The 5,748-nt window shown below is 39.5% G+C and overlaps 1 long non-coding RNA gene across 1 annotated transcript; it reads left to right on the top strand.

Moving 5' to 3' along the window:
* Positions 1–223: 223 nt before the first annotated feature.
* On the top strand, positions 224–4,299 carry LOC109027968 (uncharacterized). The gene is made up of 2 exons (XR_002007018.4): positions 224–469; positions 2,051–4,299. It is a non-coding gene; the product is annotated as an uncharacterized lncRNA (long non-coding RNA).
* The last annotated feature ends 1,449 nt before the right edge of the window (positions 4,300–5,748 follow it).

Below are 5,748 nucleotides of genomic sequence, written 5' to 3'. Positions count from 1 at the left end.
GTCCCAAGCATTTAGGATAAGGGATATTCAGGCTGTATCCTATTTTCACATAAACTAATATGTTTTTCTGGCATTTTAAAGATAGCAACACATCTTTCACCATCCTTCCATTGAAGAATGGATCAGTTTTTCATCCCCTTGAATCTAGGCTGACCTGTGACTGTTTTGTTGTATATATTACAGAGGAAATGATGCCACACCAGTTCAGGATTTACCCTTTAAAAGGATTGGCAGCTTTCAGCTCAGTCTCTTGGAGCCCTGAGCTGTCTTAGAAGAAGGCTGACTATTCCTATGGGAGAGACCACACAGACACTAAAAATACTTGGAAGAGGAGAGGGGCTCAGTTGAGCCCAGCCTTCCAGCCAACTCCAGCAGTGTGGCAAGTACGAGAGTGAGGATATCTTGGAGCCTCAGCAACCTGTGCTATCCAATAGCTATCAGCCACATGTGACTACTGAGCACTCAAAATGTGAGTAATTTAAATTGAGATACACTATAAGAGTAAAATAGATATTGGATTTCCTTTTTTTCTTTTCTTTCTTTCTTTCTTTGTTTCTTTCTTTCTTTTTTTTTTTTTTTCTGAAACGGAGTTTTGCTCTTGTTGCCCAGGCTGGAGTGCAATGGCACGATCTCAGCTCACTGCAACCTCCGCCTTCCAGGTTCAAGTGATTCTCCTGCCTCAGCCTCCCAAGTAGCTGGGATTACAGGCATGTGCCACCTAATCCCAAAATATGCCCGGCTAATTTTGTACTTTTTAGTAGAGACGGGGTTTCTCCGTGTTGCTCAGGCTGGTCTTGAACTCTGGACCTCAACTGATCCTCCCGCCTCAGCCTCCCAAAGTGCTGGGATTACAGGCATGAGCCACCATGCCTGGCCACATATTGGATTTCTAAAAATATGTTTAAAAATCTCATTAAGAATTTTATATTATGTTTAAATAATATTTTAGATATATTGTATTAAACAAAATAGGCTATTAAAATAATTCCACTTAAAATTTTTATATTTGGTTATTAGAAAATTTAAAATTACTCTTTCTCTATGTATATATGTTTGCATAATTGGACAGCGCTGCTCTCAACCATCCCAACCACCAGCTGAAAACCCGGTGATTTCAGTCGGTATTACTTGAGCCATTCAGCTGAGCTATTTCTGAATTCTTGACACACAGAATCTGTGAGATAAAATAAAACAGTATTGTTTTAAGCTATTAAGTTTTGGAGTAGTTTCTTACATAGAAATAGGTAACTGAATGACATACATAAAAATATTAAGTAATTCACAGAAATTATGCTCAACCTCTTAGAATTTAGAAGAAAGAAATGTGCTTGGCCCAAGCAACATTTTCACAGTCATGGTTAATAAATTATAATATAATGCCTGATTTTTTCCTAAATTAATTATTTGTAACAAGTATGGAGTCTTAAATTTATTGATTTAAGATTTTGTCTTTGATAAAAAAAAACTCTTTCTTTAACTACTGAAGAGAACACATAGGAAAAGAAATAAACTGTAGAAAATTAAAACCAATATTTTAATTGGTTTTGTTCATTTTATCAGGGAACAGAAACAGGAGATCCCAGTGCTTCATTGTTAGTTACATTATTTGCATTAACATTTGCAATAATCAATTGAAATGTCAAAAATAATCTTCATCCAGGATTCTTAAATCAGAAAAATCCAGATTAACTATTAGGAATACTATTTTCTGGCTAGGGAATATTGATTAAATAACATAGCTTCTATGAATCCATTTTCTTATCCACATAATAGAAATGACAACACATTAATTATCTATTGAATTATTGTGAGGATTAGGGGAGCTAACATATGTAAAGCACTTATTTCAGGGCCTGGCACACGGTAAATGCTCTGAAAGTGAGAGATTTAATAATAATGCATAGGGTAATTACATATGAAAGACTGAAATAGTAGAGTTGCCCTGTCTCAAAAAAATTACATACTTGGTTATGGCATAATTATTGTAACCCTAGTTGTTGTGGAAATGTTATAAACTTGGCTACCTCTTACCTATCTCTTGATTACACAGGTGGAGCATCCTGCATGATTCTACAGCACTCAACAGGTGTCTGCCAAGCGGACAGACTACAGACCCCTCCGGCCGCATGATGCTGAGCCTCCCCTTGGACACATGAAGATTAAGTTAGTCAAGCATGGAGATTCCTCCCTCTCCTTCACAAACTCCAGATGTTTGGCATCTCCCCAATATCCTAAGACCTCCTGGACTGGGAACAAAATGAGCGTAGTGAAAGAGGAAGCAGCTTTAGAGAAAGCACCACAGGGAACAAACCAATAAAAAAGCAGGAAACTCAGCACAAGCCTGATTTATGTCACTGCACTTCTCTACTCTCAGCCCCATTCCCCCAAACTCCCAGCAAGCACACAAGCACACACAGGCACACACATGCACATGCGCACACACACATGCACATACACAACACGCACACACACAGCAGCTCTCTTTCTCACTCTCACTTTTCTTTTCAAATGCTGGAATTTGAAAAAATCCCCTATTTTGTTTCACCCTCCTTTTCTGCCTCCCTAAAGAGCTTCCGAAGAGGAGTTTTGATGGTGCGTCTGAGTGTTAATAGATTCGGGAGTGTGAAGCTGTTGCCTGAATCTCATTCCCTGAGAGTGCCTTTCTCTTTTTAATAGCTAAGAAAGAATTGATCAAGCCTCTGTTTTAGTCTCTGTTTCTAAACAGAAAGAAAGAAAGAAAAAGGAAGGAAGGAAACAAGGAAGGAAGGAAGGACATACAACGTAAAAACAAAAACATTTTTACGACGATCACCTTTTTCAACAGCTAGGGGCAATCCAGTGTATTCAGTTGTGTTAGTTCTGTGTCTGTCAGGAGAAAAAGCCATGTAGAAGTGATGATTTGGTTTTCTTGGTGGGAACACAAGGGAAGCTAGTTGAAAGCAATGGTTGTGGGGTCTTGAATGGACAGGCAAGTCCGGCAGTCAGAAGCAGATTTTGATTAGAAACAGAGGAATTTCTTCCAGGAAAATACATTGTGTCTTCATGACAAACCAAAAATACACCAAATATTCTGAAAACTGCCCTTTAAAAAGAAAGAACAGATTGTTCAATTGAAACACTTTCCTGAAGCAAATTGTTGCAGGCTGCCAGTCACCTTCAGTACCAGCCACCCCTCCGTCCTCCCCAGGGCCGGTATAAGGGGTGTATGAGAGACACGTGCATGCAGGAGACTCCCACCATGATGCCTGGCTCCCATTGCACTGTCCCAGAGCGGCGTAGTGGCAGCTGGGGTTAGTGCTATCTGTCATGAAAGGGCATTCTACTCGGTTGGCAGAAAACACTCACACACGGGGAAGCTGAGCCATCAGTGCAAGAGTTAATTCCCGTTTGCAATAATACTAAGGATGTCGCATTCATATATACTCAATGAGCGCTAAAGGAATCATAGGAATATGCTCTCACAGGAGATAATGTAGCCACAGTAGATAAAGGAGGATGTCCTGGAAGAGGGGGAACCTTTTTTACGCCAAGGGAGAAAACCACTGAAAAGTAAATCTTTGCATGTAGCTGTGCAGCTCTGCAGATCTAAAATCTGTGCTTTTTGAAAGTATACTCTGTGCAGTAGCAGTCCACATCAAAGGGTCACAGTTTAAAAGTTTTGTGTTGTGCTTGGGTTATCCCTTAAGATGTTAGTTATATCATCACAAAAGAACAAGAGTAAACTGTAATTTACTATTTTTGGAATTTTTTTTGTTGTTAGGCACTTGAAGGATGAGGTGCACAGTACCCAAGAGTGTGTCACAGTGGCAATTTCCACTTTATGCAGAATTAATACTCAATTACTTATCTGCTTACCTGGACCTTGAGTGAATAATAGATTCCTAATAAAGGGTTTTTGAGCAAATGGATAGATTGGATGCATTTATGTTATAGCAGCCACAACAGCAAAAGAAAATCAAACACTTACAAAACAGGAGTCAATCAAGTTTTAACTAGAGGAGACACCAAAGTATCATACAGTGGAGGAAAAATTCAAATGTTCTGCACCAAGCTCCTGTCATGCCAATTGTACATGTTTGTGCATATGTAGGGTAGCTAGGGTTGGATGTGTAATCATCCCTACAATTCATCTGGTGAAGAAAAATACATTTTATTTGAAATCGTTGTCTATTTTTATTCCTGCCAATATTTTGTATAACATAGAAGTCTGCCCCAGAGTGTAAATAAATAATGATGAAGGTCACAGATCTAAATATACTATCTTGGTTCAATAATGAAAAGAGAATTTTTTCCTCGTAAGATTATTTTTTTCTTTGTGAACTGTGTATTAATTTAGGATTTAGGCCAATAATACATTGAATAGCAACCTTTTATATTCCTATAAATTGTGATATGCAGCTTCATAATATATAGTCAATAACCGAGCATCACTCTGTAGATGGGGGGAAATGCTTTTTACCATAACCACGGAAGATACATTATGTCTCTCTGAAGCCACGGAAACTTTCTAGCTGCTGAAAGCTGTTGGCACGATGCAATGCACCTTAGCAATGGGAGCATCCCCTCTGCCCCCTCCTGCTGAGACCCAGCAAAGGCCATCTGCTAATTGTTCTTGTCTTTGGAGTTCTTCCTGTGACCTGCAAAGAAGGTTCTCCATCCATATATCAATCTCTCTCTAACCCTCATTTTCTGATTATTTCTCTGGTGCAGCCAGAATGGTCCCAGGAGAGCTCTAACACACTACATATCTGATGCTTAAAAAAGACCTCTTCATTACATGGCTTCAATAATGGCGGGCTAAAGGGAGCCCAGGCACACTGTCCCATGCTCAGGTGGGTTAGAGAATGCTCCTAGGAAGATACTCCACATGCTGCGTAAACCTGGGAAGCTCAGGGCTTAAGCCTCAGAATAGCTCTAGACATCCTGAGAAAGGCTGAGAAGACACAAGCCAAAACAAGCATGAAGTCATCTTCAAATTTTTTACTTCTAAAAGAGAAAGTATCTCTTTCCCTTTCTTTAAACATGCTATTACAGTGCTGTACTATTTGTTTTTTTACCACACGCACACAAATATTGCCCATATCTAAATATACATCTTGCCCAAACACACAAGAAATGGAGCTAAAGTTTCTTTTTAGCAAATTACAGGCTCTAGCTATCTATGACTAAGTCCAGGGAGATCAGCTTGCTGCATCACGAGGCAGCTTTTTCCCTTTGCATGCCAGTGTGCTGGGTGGTATGTGCTGTGTGTACAAAAGGAGACTCTTTGATGCTACGAACACTGGTCTCTGTGCTCTGGCATCAATGTCTCTCTCCTGGCCTTGGGAGAACTCCATGCCATATGGTGTGCTGCTCCCCTGGGCTCTGAGCATAGGGCTATGGTTATGACAAGGGAAAATATTAACAAGCATTGCAAGGTGATGACAACGTTACAGAAGGCAGAGGGTTTTGAATGTGGTGGTGACAGATGGTTGTCTAAAAACCCCTGAAGGAATCAGAAAATATCCATAGACCCTTGGCTCCCTAAAGTCTTCCCTTGAGGGTCTTTGTGGAGACCTGTTTTTCTCACTCCTTCATTACCCATTTTTAATTTGACATAATTTCTGCCAATTTCCTTTCCTAGCACTGCATCGTGCAATAGAGTAGCCATTAACCACATGTGGCTATTTCAATTTCAATTGAAATCAATTAAAAATAAATAAAATTTAAATTCAGCTCAACCACACTAACCATATTTCAACTGTTTAA

This window comes from Gorilla gorilla, chromosome 7 (assembly GCF_029281585.2).
Source record: "Gorilla gorilla gorilla isolate KB3781 chromosome 7, NHGRI_mGorGor1-v2.1_pri, whole genome shotgun sequence".
NCBI classification, from domain to species: domain Eukaryota; kingdom Metazoa; phylum Chordata; class Mammalia; order Primates; family Hominidae; genus Gorilla; species Gorilla gorilla.
This window is presented reverse-complemented; position numbering and strand designations above follow the sequence as displayed.